At 40.2% G+C, this 25,155-nt stretch overlaps 1 protein-coding gene across 5 annotated transcripts in view; it reads right to left on the bottom strand.

Annotated features, from left to right (window-relative positions):
* The window catches only part of PPP2R2B (protein phosphatase 2 regulatory subunit Bbeta), a 459,837-nt gene that overhangs the window by 291,964 nt on the left and 142,718 nt on the right, over window positions 1-25,155 (bottom strand). The window lies entirely within an intron of this gene.

Below are 25,155 nucleotides of genomic sequence, written 5' to 3'. Positions count from 1 at the left end.
GTTTTAGATTGAATTAGAGTAGAATTTTGTGGTCCCATCCTCAATGGATTAATTTCTGAAGACTTGCTAAATTAGATACACCATTACCTTTCACACACATGTGTGTATAGTTTTATGTGTGCAACTGAGCTCTTCCTCCTTCCTAACATTCTCCTCACTGATTCCCCGGGCACCACTCTTGCCCCATCCTCCTGCTACCTCAGTGCACGTTCCTTCTCCAGGGCATGTGCGGGTTCTTCCTCACTGCTTGATGGCTAAACGTGCACACTAAGCTCTTGGATTTCTCCATTCATAGTCCCGTCTCATGGGACCTCCTCCAGTCTCATGGCTTACTTCTCACACCATGACTTGGATTTTGAGCACCAGTCTCTCCTCTGACCTCCACACTAGTATCACTCACAGCAGATGTGGCACCTCAGTCCCTAGTGCCCCCCCATCCTTGCTCCTCCTTCCTGTTGCTTGGTTCCTCATTTCCCACATCCTTTCAGTCCATCTGCAACTCCTGCCAGCTCTAACTTCAAAACACACCCAGAACCCACCACTTCTCACTACCTCCTTAGCTACTACCAAGTGCCAACTACCATCTCCCATCACCATGATTGTTTCAAGACTCTAAGAAGCCTGTGATCCCTCCTTTGCCCCCTACAGAATGGTTTCTATGCAGCCAGCAGAATGGTCCTTTTAAATGCAAATCACTTCATGTCACTTTTCTGCTCAAAGCCCTTTATTGGCTTCCTACACATTCAGAGTAAAACTTTCTTAAAATGCTGGAAAGATTTGGCTCCAACTATAGCTCTATCCCTTTTCTTTCTTTTTTTTTTTCCCTCCCTGTTCTTTACCTGAATCCCCACCAACTCTTGTTTCAACTCCCTTCCCTACGTCTCCCTCAGAGACATGGTGGTGTCTTTACTGTTTGCCAAACACACCAGGAAGAGCACTTCCACCCCAGGACCTCCTTATCTGCTCTTCTCTTGGTCCTGTGCCTTCCCTCAGACAACAGCAGAGCTCCACGCTTGACTTCACTCCGGTGTCAGCTCCAGGACCATTTTTGTGAGATACCGTCTCTCACCATAGAAAATAAAATTAAAGAGCACCCCTCCCTCCCAGTCCTCTCCCTCTGTGTACTGTTGCCTGACAGTACCTATTGATTTGGCTTTGGTTCTTATGTCAGTAGAACCCAATTTCCAGGGAGACAGGAATGTTTTTGTCCTTTGCTCTCTATCTGGCACCTACAACAGTGCCTGGCACAGATTAGTTACTCTAAAGACTTTTGAAAGAATAAAAGAGTCAATGTGTGTTCGCTTAATAGTGAAGATCTATCAGGAGGGAATCTTAATGAACAATAAATCTAGGATGCTTATAAAAATTTGGCTTTGCCCAAAGAGAGGCCTGGCTTTTGCTCTAGGCTTCTGGGAAGTAATGTATGTCAGACCTCATAGCAACGTCTTTGTTTATGGAGTGGGGGTGGCCACATTTAGCAGTTTAACTGCCAGGCTGGCCACACCAAAAAGACCTGTGATTTAGGGTGGAGGATTTGGGCCATAAGCTATAGGTTGACCTGGTGATGGAGTTCAACCGTATGGGCAATTGATTAATCAATCAATCATGCTTATATAATTGAACTCCAATAAAAACTTCAAATACCAGCCTTAGTTAAGCTTCCCTGGTTAGCATACTCTGTGTTATCATACATCAGTGGAGGGAGGTTAATGTGTCCTGAAGACAAATTCTGAGTTTGGAACCCTCCCTGACTCTGTCCTATGCATCTGTTCCTTTGGCTGCCTATTTATTTATTTATTTATTTATTTATTTAGAGAATGTGTGTGTGAGTGTGTGCGCGCGCACGCACGCAGGGGTAGGGAGGAACAAAAGAAGAGGGAGAGATAAACCCAAGCAGACTGCCCCTCCTGCCCCCCTCCCTGATGCGTGGATTCAATCTCATGACCCTGAGATTATGATCTGAGCCAAAATCAAGGGTCAGACACTTAACTGACTGAGCTACCCTGTTACTCATCCTTTGGCTACCTTTAACCTGTATCCTTCCCCTATAATAAATTGTAACCAAAATATAATAACATTCTGTGAGTTCTATGCATCTTAGCAAATTATTGAAATGGAGGATAGTTTTGAAAACCCCCCCTCCGCCCATCATTTGCAGTTGATGTCAGAAGGGAGGTCAGTCTTGGGAACTCTGCTCTTTTCAGTTTGGCTAACTCTAGGTAAGTCTCAGCCCATACCAAGGAAGTCTCATACTACAGGAGGCTTGCAGACCATAAGGGCTAGCCTACCATTTTGCTGAAGAGAAAACCAGAGCCCAGGGCAAAGAACTGACTTGCCCAGTTCCCCCAGCAACAGACCGCAAGCATGGAACCTGGTGTCTGGATCCCATGCTAACCCCTCTATGGGACTCTCCTCCCCTGTTCTCTTCAACACACTGCTTTTTCTTAAGAGGGTAAACTGAAAGTTGTTGGGAATTAAGTTGTTCACTCCCCAGAACTCTGAGGTCACTATCAAGGGCAGGAATGACTATTGCTGCCTTTCAAAAGTCATGGGAGCCCACCATGAACAAAACTGAAGTAACAGAGCTCCACACTCTTCTTCATCCTCATTCTCTTCCTTTTCTGCTCTGAGATGGTCCAGGTGGAGCTGCGGGAGGGGCGGCAACCATCCATCCTCAGCGGCAGAAGTCTGGGAAGGAAGCCTGTATGCTCACGTAAAATCAGCACAAATTACCCTCTGCCTATAGTACCCAAAATCCATAAAGAAATTATCAAATTCAACACCCAAAGAACAAATAATCTAATCAAGAAATGGACAAAGGACATGATCAAACATTTCTGCAAAAAAGACATCCAGATGGCCAACAGACACACGAAAAATTGTTCAACATCACTCGGCATCAGGGAAATACGAATCAAAACCACAATGAGATACCACCTGACACCAGTCAGAATGGCTAAAATTAACAAGACAGATGTTGGTGAGGATGTGGAGAAAGGGGAACCTTCCTACACTGCTGGTGGGAATGCAAGTTGGTGCAGTCACTGTGGAAATAGTATGGAGGTTCCTCAAAAAGTTGAAAATAGAGCTACCCTATGACCCAGAGAGCAGAGTACTGGGTATCTACCCTAAAGATATAAATGCAGTAATCTGAAGGGGCACGTGCACCCGAATGTTTATAGCAGCAATGTGCACAATAGCCAAACTATGGAAAGAGCCTAGATGTCCATTAACAGATGAATGCATAAAGAAGGTGTCATATATAGATACAATGGAATACTATGCAGTCATCAAAACCCCCGAAATCTTGCCATTTGCAATAACGTGGATGGAACTAGAGGGTATTATGCTAAGTGAAATAAGTCAATCAGAAAAAGACAATTATCATATGATCTCTCTGATCATATGATCTCGTGGGGAGAATGGAGGGAAAAAAAGAAACAAGATGGTACCAGAGGGGGAGACAAACCATAAGAGACTCTTAATCTCAGGAAACAAACTGAGGGTTGCTGAAGGGATGGGGTGGTTGGGTTATGGACATTGGGGAGGATATGTGCTATATGAGTGCTGTGAGTTGTGTAAGACTGATGATTCACAGATCTGTACCCCTGAAGCAAATAATACATTATGTATTAATAAAAAAAATTACCTTCTGCCTACAGTATCATGTTCTGCCACTTTCTCTTCTTTGGAAGAAGACTTCTAAGTATACGCATTTTGGGAAGCTACAGGACATATCCCATGATAAACTGAGCTCATCGTGTGGGAACACATTTTGATAAGTTCAAAGTGCTGTGCAGCCGAGGTTAACACCCTGGTCGTTACTACACTAGTGAGATAAGACAAAGAAGCTGAATTCAAAAGCCAGACGGACCTTGAACTTATAAGCAAGTCTGTAGATATTTTAAAGCTCAATAAATATTTATGGAATAAATACAGAGTGAAAATAATTATATTAAACATGTCTCAGATAGAGACCTCTATAATTTCCAGTTGGCATCTGATAGGGTTATAGGGGTGAGCAAAGTATGACAAAGTTTGTGAATTTACATCTGAAAAGGAGCATGGGCCCTGAGCGCTGACTTTAACGTTTTAGGGTCACAGATCCTTTTGAGAATTTGATGAGGTTTTGGACTCTCTCCCCAGAAAAAAAGCCTAGTTTAGAGTACTTTCTGCTTCCAAATGCTGACTCACTGTGTCTATTTCATGCACAGGAAAAGGAAAGGGGGAAAAAACCTGGGACAAAAGAAAGGTCCAAAATTAAATACAAGTTTAGAATTCCAGTGCTATCACCTCCCATGCATATTTTTTTTAAAGATTTTATTTATTTATTTGACACACATAGATCACAAGTAGGCAGAGAGGCAGGCAGAGAGAGGGGGAAGCAAGCTCCCTGCTGAGGGGAGAGCCTGATGCGGGGCTCGATCCCAGGACCCCGAGATCATGACCTGAGCTGAAGGCAGAGGCTTTAACCCACTGAGCCACCAGGCGCCCGTGCATATTTTTATATGGGGAATAATAATAGTGCTAACATATATAGCACTTAATACTAATGCTGTAAGGCCAGATGTAAGAGTCCTTTCTAAGATGGGTCAGCAAAGCGTAAGAGGTGGTCAAATGCCCGACTTTGGAGAAAGAGACTGCTCACACTCAGATCGTGGCTCTGATAGTTTCTTAGTAGTATATACTTGGGCAACGGCCTTAATCACTCTGTGCTTCAAATTCCATTTGCAAAATGGTAATCATAACAGTGTCTACTTCATAAGGTTGTTGTTAAATGGGTTCATATATACAAAATATTGAAAACAGGCCACAGCACATCACACACACCCCATCAGTGTGCCTGTTGGTATGAGACACGGCATATTGTCACGATTGTATGCTCTGCGGCTGTCCACGTGGATGCCAGATTTATTCCCTTTTCCAGTTCTCATTCTTGAATTCTTGAATTGTTTTGGCAGCTCTGCTTCTTCTCCTCCAACCCCACCCCTTTCTAAGGAGAACTCAAAGCCAGGGTTTCATTGCAAGGGAGTATCAAACCGTTTATGTCAGTGGCTCGTCACGGAAGTATGTTCATTGGACATCCAACATTTTCTGCCTCCCTACTCTGTGCACAACACCAGCCTTCTTAGGTGTTTTAAGGAACTCACAACTTGAGTGCAGAGACAAATGCTGAAATTCATTCATGGGCAAATAAGAGACTCGTCAAGTGCTGGCTAACCACAATGTAAGAATCTAGAGACACCCAGCTGAGTGAGAACAGCCCCCAAAAGTAAAATGGTCAATTCAAACACCTGTGCTGAGGTCTGAAGAAGGACGAGCTACATAATACTTGAGAAAGTATTAGGGGTTTCAAGACTGACAGCAGAGCACTAATCCAAGCATGGGGCTTGGTGCACATGCCGGTGTCACATGGTCCTGGAGCTGGCGGTGCCCTGAAGGATGAGGGGGAGAGGGTGGGTGAGGGTGGGAAAGGAGGGGGTGGGGGAGGACTCACAGAGAGATTCCAGCCTGCAGCAAATTGGCACTTCCTGCATGTCATGTGCATTTCTGCTTCTGTTTTTTCTTACATTTCTCCTCCTAACTAAAAATATTTGCTTATTTTTCAACCTATGCAAATGCTACATATCTTTCAAACTGTAGCTCTCAAGTCTTAGCTTAGAAGGAACATGAGAGAATGCAAAGAGCCCTGGGGTTGCCTTGAGAAGACTTGAGGCCGGGTCTCTCCTCTGATACTCGCCTGGGGAAACTGATTTTAATATCTCTCCTGGGGTGATGGGAGGATCAAAAGACATCACCAATAGAAAAGATTTTTGGAATGAGAGATTCTCATGTTGATCAAGAGCTCCAAAACTTTTTTGATAAAGGCTTCTTTAGCTTGTACAAACAACAAGTCGTACGTGCTCTAAGTGAACACACACACACACGTGCAAACACATGTGTCCCTTCCACTACTGCCTCCTGTCTGAATTTGTGATCTTATTCTCTATTTAACTTCTTAAGGTCCTCAGGCATTTAGACTTCACCCCCTTCCAACACCCCCTCCTCACTAAGGGAACACGATCTTTATTACTCATCGATCTGATCCTCTCACTGTTCTAAACCCTTGTGTGGTTGGTTCTCCGTTCCAAAACCCAATGGCACCAAACTACTGGTGTCTTTTGAGGTGTTAATCAGCATTCTGGGCAAAGAGGTGTGGAATTTGAGAAAAAAATAAAGTCACAATGTATGTCTCTTCTATACATTTACAATCACATTGAAAAAGCTCTGAGAAGTCCTGTAACTAGGAAGTTAATTTTTGTTTAAACTAGAATTTTCCATATTAATTTGATAATACTAACATCCTACGAGAAACCTGTATTCTGTAGTAAACCTTTGGCTAATGCTGGCCTGTAGGATGACAACAAACAAACTCTTCAGCTTGATTTACAGAGCTTCCACAATCAGAGAGAGAGACAACAGAGAGGGAACACAAGCAGGGGGAGTGGGAATGGGAGAGGGAGAAGCAGGCTTCCCACTGAGCAGGGAGCCCCATGCGGAGCTCCATCCCAGGACTCTGGGATCACGACACGAGCTGAAGGCAGATACTTAACAACTGAGGCACCCAGGCGCCCCCCTATTTCCAGTTTCTTAAAGGACTTTGAGCTCTGCGTCTGCTGTGCTCACTGCCAAGAATGCTGTCTACCACTCATCCCTTCATTTATGCCCTGGTGATCTGTTACTCAGTAGGGCTCAGCTCAATTGCCCTATAATGTCTTCTCTGACATTCTTGGTAACTAGATTTCAGTGGTTAACTGCTTCTGTGGAATTTTGCCATAAAAATAATTGCCAAATTTTTCTGAACATCTTAGTGTACTGTAGGTAATCCTACAAGAAGATCAAAATATGCCTACTTTACAGATAAGAAGTAACACAGATTAAGCAACTCACTCATTTTTCTGTGTTTTCTATCTTTTTTTTAAAATTTTATTTATTTATTTGACAGACAGAGATCACAAGTAGGCAGAGAGGCAGGCAGAGAGAGAGGGGGAAGCAGGCTCCCCACTGAGCAGAGACACCGACGTGGGGCTCGATCCCAGGACCCCGGGATCATGACCCGAGCCGAAGGCAGAGGCTTTATCCCACCGAGCCACCCAGGCACCCCTGTTTTCTATCTTTTAAGTGGTACCCAGGGCCCACCTCGTCGTCCTAAACAGAAATTCAAAAGACATTTTTAACACTTATCCTTCTACCCTACGTCTAGTCAGATGCCAGTTATGAATTCCAGCTCCCTGGAAGCCAAGAAATTTGTCCCCATCTATCCATTCATATTATCATGAGTTTAAGTTTGGCCATTATCTCCCAGCAATTGCTGTAGTAGTTCCCTAGCAAATCCTCCATTCTCCATGTTGATACAAGTATCATCACCTTAAAGTTCTGATTATGCCAACTGCCCTGCTTAAAGTCCCTGAGTGGCTTTCCTGACTCTTAGAGGGAAAAAATCCCAAACCCTTAACACAGTTTAAAAGACCCTTTAAGGTCTGGCTTCTGCCTACTTCATTACCTTCATTTCATCCAAAAAGGATCTCACAGTCTACACTGAAAGGTCCAATGAGCCTCTCAAAGTTTCCCAGCCTTACCAAACATTCCTTTGCCTCTGGACCTTGGAACACAGTATTTCTTTTTGAAATTATCTTCCTTCTCATCCTTGCCCTGTACTCCCCAAGCTTCCTAAATGTAGACGGAGGTTCATGCTTTTCCTCTGTGACCTCATAGCATCCGGGCATCATCATCTTTTTTCCTGTGAGATCTCTGGGACCAGGGGCTGTAACTTACTGTTATATTTATGTCTAAGGCCGGGCCTGCCACAGAGTAATGCTGTGGAATAATCATTTGCTGAATGCATGAATGAATCAAGGAATAAAAAAATGGATGAATGCAAGTAAAACTAAAAAGGCAGCTTGGGCTATTAAAAGAGTAGGGATTTAGAGCTTGATTGCACCTCTCTGCTTGTCTTTGTCCTCCACATCAAAATTCACTGTCCTTTCAACTCCCCACAAGCACCTTTTCATGCCAACCACAGGGCCTTAGCATCTGCCCAGAACATTCTTTCCCTTTCCACCTATAGTTAATGCTCTTTATCTTTCACATTGCAGATTACTCATCCTTTCCATAGGGAAGAGTTTGTCCAAAATAGACCGAATCAGCTCCTTTACTATGTTATCCTCATGGCACTGTATGACTTTCCTCTATCCTTCTCACTGCATTGTATTTCTATATCTGTGTTTACGATGGTTCATTTAGTAACTGCTTCCTTCAGGAGACAGTAAACTCCACAAGAGAATCATGTCTCCTTCTTACTCACCAGTGGGTTTCCAATGCCTAATACTGTGCCTAACATACAAAATACAAGTTTGTTAAATGTATTCACGAATTAAAAACTCAGGGTCTCACCAGCAGTTTCTTGGCTCATTTCAGTACTGTGGTACATTTCAGTACTTATCTTATAGTAGGACTTGAAAAGAAAACATCGTTCATTAAATGAAAGATTAGAACTGATTTTCTTTCTCCAGTTTATAAGTAGTTGTTAACTCAGATGCTCGAGGTGAATATACTCATTCTTACAAATTTAGCAACATTTGTGTATGTCCAAACCACCTTCTAATGTGTTTATATGTTTACAGCTTCCCTTGAAACAAGTGTGAATGTTATCAGAAGAATCCGACCTCTGCTGGACTCTACCTTGTTAGACAAATAAGGAACCGCAAGTCGATTTCTCACAGGAAAGGACAAGAGCTCTAAACTCACAGGCTCAACAGCGTGCACATACTTGGGAGATGTCAAAACTTGTCATGCCATAGATTTGCCAGTGATTCTCCAGCAAGTAATTATTAAAATGGCAAAACAAATAATCTTTTGGAGTCATTACTGTTTGTCAGTTCACTGGGTATAAACAGTACTGACTAGAGAGCCACCTGGCTCAGTTTTGTAATACATTCAGGGCTGAGCAAAATGAGATGAGCTAGAACAAAGGCAGAGGGAGGGCCTGAGAGAGACATTAAAGAAAGCTAAGTCTATGGCTTGGGGAGTTCCACAAACCTGGATGTGTTCATGAAGTGCTCTTTGCCCATATCTGAGAAAAGATGGTAACCAATTACATTATAAAGGCTGTCTAGTTCATGATCAAATCAGCTGCCATTGACAGGTGCTTACCACCTGTCAGGCACTGGACTTACGTCTTTATGTACACTTTATTTCTCTCTCTCTCTCTTATCCACCGCACAAGGGAAGTATCGTTAGTGCCATATATCACTGAGGCAACTGAAACTCAGAGACGTTATCTTACAGCAAGCAGAATGGAGCAGGTCTTGGATTTGAACCCAGTATTACTCGACTCTTAACCAACTACTCCATAATGGTTTTGTTTTCGTTTTCCTATGTAAATCTCTGTTAAAGTTCTTTTACCCAGTAAGTATATACTTAATATTTGTCAAAAGCCTGGGGTGCCTGGGTGGCTCAGTGGGTTAAAGCCTTTGCCTTCGGCTCAGGTCATGATCCCAGGGTCCTGGGATCAAGCCCCGCATCGGGCTCTCTGCTCAGCCTGAAGCCTGCTTCTTCCTCTCTCTCTCTCTGCCTGCCTCTCTGCCTACTTGTGATCTCTGTCAGGTAAATAAATAAAATCTTAAAAAAAAAAAAAAAAGAGTAAAATGTTAAAAAAAAATTTGTCAAAAAGCCCCAAAAGCTATAATCCCCATAATTCTTTAAAAGAACACCTAAATAGTTACCAGAATGATTTTTCTCTCAAAAAATTTGTTCAGTTGGAAGTGTCCTGTAATGGTGAGAGTTTATGACACTATCAAGAAACCCTTGGGTATTTTACTATTGAAAAAAAAATTTAAGTCTTTCTCTGTTTTTTGGTGATTCCTACTACTCAGAACATTATATACCTATTCATTGAGTACCAAATACTTCAGATTTAAAAGCATAATGGGGATTTAATACATGAAAATAGAGAAACTTGGTATAATTGGGGGAAGAGTGGAGACTTAAACAGTCAAAGAAGAAAGCTTTTCTACTTTAAAATGAAGTTGTAGGGGGCATCTGGGTGGCTCAGTCAGTTAAGCATCTGACTCTTGATCTCAGAATCGTGAGGTGAAGCCCTGTATGCTTATGTAAAAAAATAATAATAATAAATAAATAAAATATTTATTAAAAAAAAAAAAACAGTGTTGGAGAATGTAGAAGTAGACCCTCTGAGAGAGGCTGGCTTTGTCTCTTAAGGAGATAATGATCTTCCCTGATTTAGGAAAACAGAGAAAGAATATTAAGGGTAATAGTAAACTGAAGGTACATTTATCATCTATTTTTTCCCAAGATCTCTCTTAAATGACAGTAAAGGAGCGAAGCAGATTGACCTCACAACAATAAAGAGAGTATAAGGTGCAGGGCATTAAGTGAACTATAGATTTCATGTTTCTGGAAGTAGAAATGTAGACAGAAGGATAATGATGATGAAAGGGAGAGGTGACATGAGGCAAAACAGAGCATTTATCCACCTTGCAGAAACCTGGAGAGGTTCAGGACTTAGAAACACCAAAAAGGATGTATGATGAGGACCAAAAAATGGAGGGGATGCTAAAACAAAATCCGTAGAAAAATTGATACATCTTCCTTTCATCCTCACTATTCAACTCTATTTCTTCACCTTGGAAGGTGAAAAAAATTTAAATAGTTTGGGGTATACTAAAATGGTGAGTATGGGCATTGGGTGTCCAAAGTGAAACGTTCTACATTCTGGCATTTAGAGATCCCCAAATACAAGATCACTTCCCTGACTCCTCACTCTACTATGAAAAACACCCAGTGATAAACCCTATTCATGTTCATTCAACTGTTCTATTGATTCATTCTTACATATGACAAGGCAATGTAAGATCATCTGGATGATTAAGTAAAGTGTATAATATTAAAAAAATGAAGAAAACATAAAAGTAGATACTGGTAGACACAAATATACTACTAGGAACATAGATAAATAAATACTAATTAGCACATGCAGAAATAATGAAAAAGAGAATAAATGAACAAATCAACAGGAAGAGGCTATAAAAAGCAACCAAGAAAATGAAAAAAAAAAACATGAAATGAAAAAAAAAATATGGCTAATTTGGTTTTCTATCATTGGAGGGTTAAAAGTCAAAGAACAGAAGAGAAAGCCCAGAAATAAACCCATGTATATATGGTCAACTAATTTTTGACAAAGCTGTCAAGAAACACAGTGGGGAAAGGATAGTCTTTTCAATAAATGGTGCTGGGAAAACTGAACAGTAACATGCAAAAGAATGAAACTGGATCCCCATCTTACCCCCTACACAAAAATCAACTCAAAATGTGTTAAAGACCTAAACATAAGACCTGAAACTATAAAACTCTTAGGAGTACAAATCAGGGAAAGGTCTTTAACACTGATCTTGACAATGATTTTTTTTTGGATATAACCCTAAAGCACAAAAATGAGCAGGTAGGACTATGTCAAACTAAAAAAGTTTCTACATGACAAAAGGGACAATCTAAATGAAAAGGCAATCCATGGAATGAAAGAATGTTCACAAACAATATATCTGTAAAAGGGTTTATATCTAAAAAAATGTAAGGAACTCCTATAACTCAACAGTAAATAACAAATAGTCTAATCAAAACTGAGCAAAGGACCTGAATGAAGACATGCGATTGGTCAACAGGTGTAGAAAAAGGTACCCAACATCACTAATCAACAGGGAGATACAAACCAAAACCAAAATGAGCTAACACCTCACACCTGTTAGGATGGCCATTCTCAAAAAGTCAAATGGCAACAAGCATTGATGAGGATGTGAAGAAAAGGAAACCCCTGGGCACTGCTGGAGGGAATGTAAAATGGATATAGCCATGATGGAAAACAGCATGAAGGTTCCTCAAAAAATTAAAAATAAACCTGTCCTATGATCCAGCAATTCCACTATAATCCAAAAACAAACAACAACAACAAAAAGAAATCACTATCTTTAAGATATATTTGTGCTCTCAGGTTCGCTGCAGTGTTCTTCACAGTAGCCAAGAGACAGAAACATCCTAGTGTCTGTTGGACAAATGGTTAAAGAAAATACAGTATTCTAATGTGCACACAAACACACATGCGCACACACAATGGAATATTATTCAGCAAGGAAATCCTGCCATTTGCAACAACATGGATAAACCTGGAAGACGTTATTCTAAGCAAAATAAGACAGACATAGAAAGGTAATATTGCATAATCTCATACACAGAATGAAAGAAAGAAAGAGAGGAAGGTAGGAGAGAAAAGGAAAGAAATAAAAGTAAAGAAAGGAAAGGAAAAGAAAAGAAAGGAAGAGAGAAAAATCCAACTCGCAGTAATAAGCGTGGTTACTTAAAGCTGGGGGATGGGAGAAAAGGAGAGATATTGATCAAAGGGTAAAACCTTTCAGTTACAAGATGAATATGTTCTTGAGACCTAATGAACAGCATTAGGTGGCTGTGCTATTAGGTGACTATAGTTAATGGCTATGTATTGTGTATATGAAATTTGCTAATAGTGTAGTTCCTAAGTGTTCACACCACACACATAGTACAAACTATGTGAGACGATGGGTATGTTAATTAGTTTGATAATTAATTTGATTGTGGTAATCATTTCACAAAGTATACTTATATAAAAACATCACTTTGTACACCCTAAACACATACAAGTTTTATTTGTCAATCCTACCTTAATAAAGCTGGAGGGGCGTGTGGGAAGTAGGACAAAAAGATAAAGGAGATATTGAAGATAATAAAATTAGGAAATTATTCTATGAAGCCCAAACAAAGTATCAGAAAGCTCCTTTTTTTTTTTTAAGATTTTATTTATTTATTTGACAGACAGAGATCACAAGTAGGCAGAGAGGCAGCCAGAGAGAGAGAGAGGAGGAAGCAGGCTCCCTGCTGAGCAGAGAGCCCGATACGGGACTTGATCCCAGGACCCTGAGATCATGACCTGAGCCGAAGGCAGCGGCTTAACCCACTGAGCCACCCAGGTGCCCAGAAAGCTCCTTTTTGATTAGGAAATCAAAAGGAAAGAAATTATTAAATACTTGAAGAGAATTTCTCCCAGTTAAAGAATATGAGTCTTTAAGATTGAAGAGACCTATTGGGTATCTATAATGATAATTTTTGAAAGACCCGCAACTACATAATTATTTTGAATCTGCAGAGCATCAAGGATAAACAGAATATCCTAAAAGTTTCCTGGAAGAAAACAGAGGCCAAATATATGGCTCACTCACTCTATCTATCTATCTAACACCTATCTATGTAATCTCTACACCCAACATAGGGCTTGAACTCATGACCTCTTCTGACTGAGCCAGACAAACATTCCTAATGGCCATAACTTTTAGATTGGAATCTTCTCTTCAACAATAATGGTCCTTTATAAAAAACAATCAAACAACAACTTCAAAATTCCAAGAGAGAATGATTTTCAAATAAGAATTCTATACTATCAATTGAATGCCTGAATGACTGGGAAAACTAAAATTTATTGAGCGATCTCATTCTTTTGCTAGATACCTTACTAGAAATATCAGGAAAACTTTAAGGGTAGTGTTATTTCACCATTCCCAGAGGAGATCTGCTTAACAGGTCAACCCAGTGAAAAAGCGGCAAAGTCAAAAATTACACCTAAGTCAATCTGCTACTCTTTTTCTAGACTATACCACTTGACCTTTGACTTTTTAGTTTATTTTTATTATTTTTTAAAAAATAGGTTCCATGCCCAGTGTGGAGCCCAGTGCAGGGCTTGAACTCATGACCCTGAGATGGAAACCTAAGCTGAGATCAAGGGTCAGCCACTTAACTGACTCAGCCACCCAGATGCCCCAGCACCCGGTTTTTGAACATACAAAGGTGGACTTGCTGACATGGTGTGGAAATAAGGAGAGTCATCCATTTCTGGGACTTTAGAGCATAGGGTAAGCCACAGCCACTGGTAAAGGAGCGTGATGTCATTGTTACTACCTTGGCAACTTTCAAAGGGTAAATACAACTGAAGAGATTTCACAAATTGAGGTACACCCAATTTTCAAGTCAAATGCAATGGAGAAACTCTCGTTAAAGATGGCTGGCTTAATGGTGCTAACTTAAAATATCAAACAAATTCAAACCCAAGCACAGATTTCCCCTACATTTTTTTTTTTTTTTAAAGATTTTATTTATTTACCTGACAGACCGAGAACACAAGTAGGCAGAAAGGCAGGCAGAGAGAGACAAGGAAGCAGGCTCCCTGCTGAGCAGAATGCCCTATGCGGGGCTTGATCCCAGGACCCTGGGATCATGAACCGAGCCAAAGGCAGAGGCTTTAACCCACTGAGCCACCCAGGCACCCCTCCCCTACATTTTAATGCTTGTTCTCTATTTCAGCCTATTTCCTGAATCCCATTTATTCACTCATGAAACAAATATGCATTATATCTGAGGACCTTCCCTAGGCACTAAGCCAATGATGATGAATGAAATAGAAAGTCTCTGTCATCATGAAATGCTGTCTGTGAAGATAATGAAGAGGATTTGGTGAGAGAAAAGAATGCAAGGGGGAGGGAGACTTGCTTGGATGGCAAGATCTGAGAAGGGCTCTTGAGCAGGTAAGATTTCAGAGGATTCAACAGATCCAGCTGCGTGAAGAGGTGTGTGACAGGTGGTGCTTCACAAAACAGGGAACCGTGGTGTAAATACCCTCGAGGTGGGGAACAGTTTGGGAAGCTCAAGGTACTGAAATATTGGACCAAAGTAATGGAAAGGGAAGATGGACCAAGATGAAACTAGAAAGGTAATTAGAACCATTAAAACACTGGGCCTGTAGGCTATTGTAGGAAATTAGAATAAAATCCAAGCTGTGTTGAAAATGCTTTGAAGAGCTTAAAGCACAGCAGGCACATGAACTTGTGTATGGCTCTGTGGTTTATCTACTTAAGGACCTCATCATGTGTGTGTGTTCCACAAGCATCTCAAAACCAAAACCAACAGACATCACCTTCCTTGCCCCAAAGTCTTCATCTCTTTCCATGGCTCTCCTCTCCCTCTGGTCCCTTCAAATACCTACTGAGAATCAACTCTTTGTCCAAATACTTCCTGGGTCCTTAGAGTAGTCAAAGAGCAAAATAGCGCTACCTTTACATTTTCAAGTTCCTCAGGCCTACATCCATTCAGCAACTCCATCCTATTAACAAACTACATCCCGTTGCAGAATGTCTAATTCTGCCTAGTTCTGGCTTGTATCACTGGTCCTTTAATATTAGTAATAATAGCGATAGCACTATTGCTACAACGACAACTATTACAATTCCTTCTAACAGTGCTTACTACAGAGCAGGCTTTGTTCTCTGCATTTTATATAAATTAATACATTTATTTTTCATAAAGTCCTAAGAGGTCTAGATCCTCTGCCTCTTCATAGTGTTCTTACTGGTTGTCTATACACTTTCCAATCCATCCTACCCATTAGATAGACAGACTGATGGTTTTTCAGTGCTTTCAGAATGACATCTCAACTCCTTAATTTGGTCTTCACCCTCTCAGGGTCTTGTCCTAATCTACACTTCCCCACTTGTTACCCTTGTTTCATGTAATAGATTTTTGCTACACTGGAATTAATACATTTGTAATTATCTGAATGCAGCAATTCTCAAATTGTAGTCTAAGCACCCTTCCGGCTCCCTGAAACCCCTTGGGGGGGGGGTCAACAGATCAAAACTGTTTTCATAATACTTGGAAGTTAGTCCCATTTTTCATATTCTCATGAGTATTCAGTGGAGTTTTTCAGAGGCTACATGATGTGTGATATCACAACAGACTGAATACAGAAGCGTATATGAGAACCCAGCTGTCCTCCATGAACCAGACAGGCATTAGAAATTTATAAAAAATATAAAATAATGCTGTTCTTCTTACTAACATTGTTTAAAAATATAGTAATTTTTCATAAAAGTATGTTGTGGGTATTAATATGCAATGGATTTTTATTGCTTTTTAAAAATGAGTTAATAAATAGTTCTAAAACCTGTTTCTTATTTCTAATGAAGTAAATATAAGAAGGCAATTACTCAAATAAATTAAGGATCTTTGGGGTCCTCAATAATTTTTAAGGTTGCAAAAATATCCTCAAATCACTGGAGAACCACAGTCCTAAATACATGCTTTAAAATCAGATTGGCCTGAAGGTGCTGAAAACCTTTTGACCTCAGGAAAGTTAAAGTTACATCAGAATCCTGAGTTTCTTCAATAGCAAAATGGAAATAATAATTAAATACCTTGTAGGCTAATAAAACTAAAATTCTTGAGCCAGAATTGGTACACGTAAACGTGTAACAACAGGGAAATTCTGCCATTACCGTCATCAACATAACAATCATTTTTATTGTCATTTTCCAAATGTGCTCTGGCTTTTCAGCTTCTGAGTCATTAGTGATCTTATCTCCGCAGGGACTATCGTCTTGGAGAATTTCTTACCTACTGGGAGCCAACAGCAGTAGGATCATATTTTGTAGCACTGCAGGGGGTGGGGGTGGGGTATGTGGTGACTCTCACTCTTCCTTAGACCCGTCATTCAGGCATTAGAGGTAGCCCTCTCTGAGTACTCACCCCAGAACCAAAGAAGGCAGACCCCAAAAGGCCCAAGCGTTCTATTCTTTACTAGTTTCTAACTACACTTTGAGAACTTATGGCAGGGATATTAATCTTAGAGTCTGGTGCCTGGGAGGGGAATAAAAAGGACTTTTGAAGATCAAAAGCTTGGCTTTAAATACTGAGTACCAAGGCCTGCCAGATTGAAAGCTTGGCATATATTCTATGAGGAAGGGAAAAAAAGGGAAGAATGCAAGCCGATTGCATAAGAGCATTATTATGAAAGGAAACCAAAGTCTGACCAAATGGCAGGAAGCACAAAGATCAGATGGGCAAGTCTACAGATTGGATGTCCCCTGAATTTATGATAAGGCTCATTAAATTCAGTCCTGAGCAAGGCAGATGAGTGGTAGAAATCACAGACTATGGAAAATCTCACAGACAAAGAGTGGGGACTGGTGCCTCAAGTTCTAAAGGCTAGCCATGAGGTTGTAAACTTTCTGGAGATGGAGAAACCTCACGTCTAACAACTATGGGGCCTGAGTGGCAGTTGTGACAATTGTTCATGTATACTGCTGAGTACATCTACTTGGAGTCCTGCAATCCCAGCATCAGGTGAAAGAGAATGCTGGAAGTTCCCATGGCTTCCTGAGAGAAAAGTAAAAACATTAAGAACGTGTTGGTAGACCCAAAGTTGCCAAGCGTTAAATGAGTGTGTGAACATTGGACTGAAGATACTGCATCACCACATTCACCAGTGGCAGAAAATAACAGCAATGTCAGGAAATAGAAAAAAGTCACACCTAAGCCAGGACTGGGAGAAAACATAAATTAAACACACTTGATAAAGAACTTCTACCCAGCTCGTTTAAAACAACTCTTACGACCCAATGATAAAAGACAAGCTGATAAGATGAGGGCAAAATAGTTGAAGACACTTACCCAAAGAAAATGTACAAATGGCAAATGTTTGAACACTCAGTGTTGGCTAATAGTGTTGAAAATATGTTCAAGACTATTAGTCAGTAGGGACATGCAAATTGAAGCCATAATGAGAAGCACTGTATACCTGTGAGAATTGCAAAGGTGAAAGGTATCAAGTGTTGGTGAGGAGGTGGAGCAATTGACAAGCTCCTGCAAGAACGGTGGGAATGCAAAATCACACTCTGGAAAATATTTGGTAGTTTCCTATACACATGCGCTCTTCGGTCCACTCATGGACATTTATTCAGGGGAAATGAAAACATACGTCCACACAAATATTTGTATTTGAATGTTCCGAACAGCTTTATTCATAATAGCCAAAGATCAGAACAACCCAAACGTCTACCAACCGATAAATGCCACAGTACTACACAATATACTACTTACTAGGCAACGGCTAAATGAAAGTAACCGCTGATGAGCCTAACCTAGACGCAGCTCAGAACCTTGTGGTAATTCAAAGAATTACAGAATGAAAGGCTATACGCTGTAAGATTCCATGAATGTGATACTCGACGAAAAACAAACTACAGTGACAAACGGTGGATCGTTGGTTCCTAGTGCCAGATGGTGGGAAGAAAGGGTTGATTTCAAAAGAGCAGAACATAACTTTTTGGGGTAACGGAAATATTTTCTGTGCTGTCCAATACGGTAGCCCCTAGCCACACATGACTGCTGAGTGCCTGACATATGGTTCATATGACCAAGGGACTGGATTTTTCATTATCAATAATTTAAATTAAATATAAATGAAATGAAAAGTTACAGTGGAAAACTTTAAATATGTTTGGAGCAAATTGTGTCTTTTAATCCTTTAGTTTGGACTGTGAATCTTCTAAAATCTAAATACAAATCATGCATTTTTGATGAAAATTTTGTATCTGAATTGTAATATCCTGTAAGGGTAAAATACACAATGAATTTCAAAGAATTAATGTGAAAAAAGATGTAAAATACCTTGTTGATATATTTTTATATTGATTACATGTCAAAATAGTATTTGGATATATTAAGTTAAATGTATTTAATTATTATTACATAATTTATTATTAAAATTAATTTACTCATTTTTTCCAATTTTTTAAAAAAGGTAGGCCAGAAAAATTTTAAATGAAATTATATGGTTTACATTATTATTTCTATTGGACAGCACTATTTGGTATAATGATTGTGGGAATGGTTATAAGACCGTATAAGCCCTCATCAAAACTGATTGAATTATACACTTAAAACTAGCAAACTTTATAAAATAAAATAAAAAATACACAGAATAAAATAAAGTATTCATAATTTACAACAGAATAAAATAAAAAAATATAATATACATCAAAGGACACCATCAGGAAGTCAAGATGAATTACTTCAAGAGAAGGGAGAAATAAATTACTCTTGCGGGGTGGTACAAAATGAGTTTACACCTGGAGTCAAGGATAAAATGAGTAACACCTGGGAAGGACTTGATGCTTTATGCCTCGTGGGGATAAGATTAGTGCCATCTGGAGTAGGGACAGGATGAGTTATATCTGGAAGGTGGCACCACAGGGATAGAGGCCCATATGGGATGCCAGAAAAAGTAAATACTCCTCAGCTGATTCCCATGAGGACAGAGGATGGAACAGGGACTCCATTCTGATAGAGAAAGGGAAAGGTACAGGGCGGTTGGGTATGTGTGAAATTGATTGTTTAGATCTTAAATTATCAGTTTAAATATAAAAGTCATTGCATTACCATGAAGTGGCAAGACTACATCTTCTGACATCAGCAGAAGCGGAAGTTAAAATCAATAAACAAAGATGCATTTTTTTATCGGTGAGTTGGTGGGCTATGGTAACCATACATTTTAAGCCACAAACATGCCCAGAAGTCAAGCTCTTTATATACATTCCCATATTTTGTCCTCTAAAATCAAATGATATGATCCCCCAAACCGTGGTACCCAAAGTGACATGAGATACCTTGGACACCACAACAAACTCCCAGGGGTGCTGTGGCACATATTACATTCTTGAAGGAAACTCACCTGTCAGATACCAAAAAAACCGTTAGCATGAGGTATACCAGAGTTTCAACATTAGATTGTACTATATGTCACATTGCTGCAAAGCTTAGTTTTCAGTGATGGCTGTTTCAAAATAACTATGGTTTGAAAATTAATATGGAAGCACAAATCTGGTTCCAAGTTTGAGGAAATTTTTCAGTGCTCAACAGGTACTTGTGATGACTTACAAATTAAATTTTTCCTCCTAAATTATATTTATTTTTTTTAAAATTCTACTCACTTATCTGGATGAAAATATATATTAAGTTGTTTGGAGCTACTTAACAGAGATACTGTTAGATATTTTTTTGGCCTAGGGGGTCTGTGAAAGAATTACTAAGACAGTAAGCGCTCTGGGAAGTAAGCAAGTTTAGAGATCTCTGCCCTTCAAGATTCATACTATTGTTTCCATATTGTAGGAGACTGATAACTTGAGTATGGAGGGATTTGCCCGAGGGCAAATGCTAGTAGGCACCAGTTTGGAGGTTTCATTCCATGATCCCCTCAAAGTAAAACTCAGGCTCTTAACCTTCTGGGTTTCCTTTAAGATCCTTTAGTACAGCTCCTAGAGATAGTCACCCAAGCAAAGGCAGATGGTCCATGGAGAAGCAATAGTGGAAGAGGAGTTCCCTCGGGGGTTAAGAGAGGGTGGTGGGAGGTCACGGAAAGAAGCACGGTCAGCGACCCCAACTGTTTCTAACCACCAACTATTCCCACAATTGAAATTTACACTGAGAGATTAAGTGACTTACTAGGGGTCCCTTGAGGACCTCATCCATCCTCCTAGGGTATATAATATCCTACCCCCATCGAAATCAGAGGAAAAAGGGAGCAACTTAGTATTAAGTCAAGCAGTTCTGGAGTTCAGTTCCTTAGCTTCTTGCGTGTTCCTGGATTTTTATTCTAACCTCCATATGCTTCAAGGAATGACAGTGTGACCCTTTTCTTATCATGATGGTCTGGGAGCATTTTCCTCACAATTATGCATGTATTACTATCCTCTTAAGAGGTCAGTAAAACCTTTCATTTAGAAACCCGATTTATTTGCATCCATAATCTTCCTGTTCGTTAGACAATCTGCATGACACCCTCGCATGAAATACTTTTAACGTGCCTTTCCAAAATATAGAAGACAGCGTTCTGAATAATAGAAGGCATTAACTATCTTAAACAGGGACCCATTTGCAGATTAAATTTGCCAAAAGGTCAGCTTGCAGCTGCCACTGCATTGCGACCCCCACGTGTTCTCTGGGTCACATACTGTGACGTATCTCGAGAAGAGTCAGGGTCTTTTCCAGTCTGCTGAGTCTCTGTTTCAATTAGAATAGATTTAAGAGTCCCCCAGCTCTGGTTTCTAGGTGGCCTTGCACAATATTATTAATAATTCAATCATAACTGTGCTGATAACAGATTACATTTATACTGTCCCACCAAAAAAAGCCCAAACAGATTAAGGACTACCCCCATGGCTAATTTCGTTAGCAGTTTCATATCTGATTGACATCCATTTATCTAATTGCAGCTAGAAGATTTAATTTTCATTTTGTTGGCTTAGAATTAACGAGAAAACCTGTTTACTTTTTAAATATTTGACTCGTTCTTTCTCATCTCCTGAATAATGTTGAGACAGTCCCTTCCATGGGGTGAATACTATATTTTATCAGTTTTCATTTTCTGAATTCATTTCAGCCGAGTCGAGCTATTTACACTTCGAAGCCTAATATGAAATTTAATCTTTCATGGCAAATAATTTCATTTTTATGGGAGGCCAACAATGAGGTGGGCAGCAGAGTGTTCATTTGGAAATTCAGAAAATTCTAGAGACAGTAAACCTCTTAAAGAGCTCGCCGGCCCTGGATTTGAAAACTACTTTGATTATTTATGAACTTCCAAGTAATCCAGGATAGTTTACCTGACCCATATTTGAGACAAGTGAATTGTCTCAAAGTGCACAAAATGTAAGGTGTAAGGTGTTGCCTCTCAGGGCTGTGGCATGGCCTGTGAGTGAGTCCCTTCTTCCTTAACTTCTGTGCTGTAGGCTGGTAGTTTGCTTCACTTCAGTCCTGGCTTTGATCTCAGAACATCCCCTGCTTTACCTGCTAAAATGTGCTGGCACGAGAAACCTTCCTCACGGTGGTCTACTGAGGAGGAAATGAAATAATTCATACCTTAAACATATTGCCTGGCCCATAGGAAGCATCAATCAATGCTCAATGATGTTGCTATTAATAGTATATTACTGTTACAGACTCAATTGTCCCTTGCCCCCATTCATATGTTAAAGCCCTAACACCCAGCGTGACAGTATTTGAAAGTAGGGACTTCGAGACGTGATTGAGATTAGATGAGGCCATGTGAGTGGGGTCCCCATGATGGGGTTAGTATCATTATAAGAATCTGAAGACTCAGCAAAAAGGTAACCGCTCTATGCGAGCCAGGAAAAGGGCTCTCACCAGAACCTGATCATCCTAGCACCCTTACCTTGGGGACTTTCAGCCTCCAGAACTATGACAAACAAATTTCTATTATTTAAGACACCTAATTATGGTGGCCCAAGCAGACTAAAACAATAATGTATTATGCAATTTGATTGTGTTACACCTAGCTTTTCAGTTGTTTCTTAGGCTCTTTTCAGAATAAAGTAGAAAATCCTTACCACGGCCCCCAAACCCAGAATCTTCTGGTCCCTGCATACCTCTCCAGCTTTATTTTTAATAATCTTCCAGCTTTATCTTCTAATAATCTTCCTGAAAACTGCACATCAATCACACTGGTCTTCTTTCAGGCTCTTGAACGCACCACGCTCATCTCCCTCTGTCTGCCACAGGACCTTTGCACAGGCTATTCCTCATCTAAAAATGCTGTAGCATCCTTTTTCACATAATTAACCCCCTTCTACACTCCATCATTTCCTAAGGGCTTAATTCATATCTGTCAGATATTTTCTTGGTGTTTCAAATTAATCACAGTTGGTTCTTACACATTTGTTTGTTTAATTACCATCTCTCTCTCTCACTAGATGTTAAACTCCAAGAGGACAGGAAACCTTTCTGCTTTGATTGGCAATTTATCCTCAGCGCAGTAATTTATAATCAATGGGTGTTAGTGATGGATATAAAAATAATACTGCCACTTCTCCCTCCTTGTTAAGACTATCCTCAGTCAGGCACAGGGCATACAAGCCCTCACATGGAAGACTAGCGCCTTTTGTATTAACAGTTCTAAAAGGCTCTAGGACAAGTTCCAATGTGGAGAAGTGGTTTCTCTGTATGAAGTAATGCTTGGACACCAGCTGGCTGTGCTACAATTCAACTCAATTCTGATACTATCTACCATATAGATTGGAGGTTCCCTCCTTGCATTTGATTAATTTGCTAGGGTGGCTCACAGAACTCTGAGAAACATTTTCCTTAGTACATTACCAGCCTATTATGAAAGAATACAAGTTAGGAACAGCCAGATGGAAGAGATGAACAAGGAAAAGGCATGAGAAAAGGGCTCAGAGCTCCTGTGCCCTCTCTGAGGGTACCACTCTCCCCAAATCTCCATGTGTTTACCAAGCAGGAAGCACCCCAAACCCTGTCTTTTGGAGGTTTTCTAAAAGCTTCATTACATAAGCATCATTGATGAAATCATGGCCACTGGTGGTTGAAATCAACTTTGAGTTGCTCTCCCCTCCCCGGAGGTTGGGTACCACCAGGAGTTCTAACCCTCCAGGCACATGCTTGGCTGAACTGGCAACCAGCTCCCAGCCTTTGATATTCTCCAAAAGTCACCACTTTATGCAACAAAAGACATATTTATGGTTCTCATTGCTCAGGCAACTCCAAGGTTTTCAGGAGCTCTGTGCTAGAGACAGGGACAAAGACCAAATGTATGTATTTCAAGTTACAAGTTACAGTTTCATAGATTCATATTGCTGGTTTTCCTCATAGTGAGCCCAAAGGATTCTCCTTTCTACATGGCCACACTCGGGTCCTATTTTCGTCCATCGGAAGTCACCTTCTTTGCATATATATTAGTTAACAAGTATTTGCTGAGCATCTAGAACAGGAAGCACACAAAATCTGGCAGGGTATACACAGTGAATACAGGCACACACTCTGCACTGAGGGTTGTTTCAGCACAGCACGGGGAGGGCAAACTACTTCACCGAGCTCTGATTTAAGTAATATATTTTAGTAACTGATTTAAGTCAGTTTCCTATGAGAGGTATAGGATACCCTAAGGAGTATGTCTTCTCCTTTGAGGAACCAGGGTCCCTGCCTGAATGAAGTGACTCTGAGCTAACACCTCAGAATGAATAGGAGTTATACAATGGAGAGGAGAGGGGAGGAAGCCAGTCTTCTCAATGATTGAGAGAGAGCAAGAGTAGAGGAAGGATGACGAGGCATTCGGCACATTTGCCAAGAGGGGACCTAGTACACAATTTTCTCTGTTTTTTCAACATTCACCTGTTCATTCATTCATTCATTCATTCACTCACTAACTTACTCATACCCAACACTTAGTAAGTCCCTGCTGTGTGCTAAGTATCAGCCTTGGTATGGAAATAGTGTAGGAAAAAAGGCAGATGAGTGTAATGCTCTTTGGGAGATTATATACTGGCATGTGAAAATCCTATCTGTCTAAGGACTTTCATCCATTGCAGGAAATGTTGTTGAAAATACTATGTGCTCAGCCTAGTAGGTAGATCCCTGTCTAATGCTTCATTTGGTCATTCTTGAAATGTTGTGTGGAGACTGTCTGGTCATAAGGGTAATATACTTTGGAGGCAAGACTGAATTTTTAGTTGGCTAGAAGTGTCTATTTGCTATGAGCTCAGAAGTGCAAAGGGAGCCAAGTACTTAACACAAAAAATAGGCTAAACAAATATGTGTTATCATTACTAGGCTGATGGGAGAAGGCAGGGGAAAAGAATGGGAAGGAATTTTGGAAAAGGTGTTCTCCACATGTGACTAAAGGGGAAGCCCTGTACTTGAGAAAGATAGGGAGGATTCCTGAGGTTTACTATCGTCTCCCATAACTACTGTGACTGGTTATCTTACACCAAACTTTCAAACTACCCCTATACCCAAGACAGAAAAATTAAAGGAATTTCTCTGTTTAGTATGAATGGAAAGAAATAGAGGCCACTATGTATTTCCAGGAAGACAAAAATTTTCTCTGCATACTAGTCCTCCTTTTTTTATTTCCTGGTTTTCTATATTTTTAAAATATCTTTCACATGAAACAACTCCCTCAGTTTCCTGATCTCCTAGTTACCATTACCCATAAAGACCCTATAAGACATGGTTCTCAACTTATATGATTATCTCTAATTTGAAAAGATGAAACTGAATTGAAACATGGAGAATTTCAGGAACTTGACCATAATCTCAAATAAACATAATACATATATTTTGGTTACTGGTCGAGAATTCAAGTTAAAGGACTAAAAGCTAAACTCTTAAATTCTTTAATGGATTAAACAGTAAGGAGAGATCCTTAAAAGC

Source organism: Mustela nivalis (assembly GCF_964662115.1).
Source record: "Mustela nivalis genome assembly, chromosome: 3".
Taxonomy (NCBI): domain Eukaryota; kingdom Metazoa; phylum Chordata; class Mammalia; order Carnivora; family Mustelidae; genus Mustela; species Mustela nivalis.
Note: the sequence above shows the minus strand (reverse complement) of the source record. Positions and strands in the feature narration are given on the sequence as shown.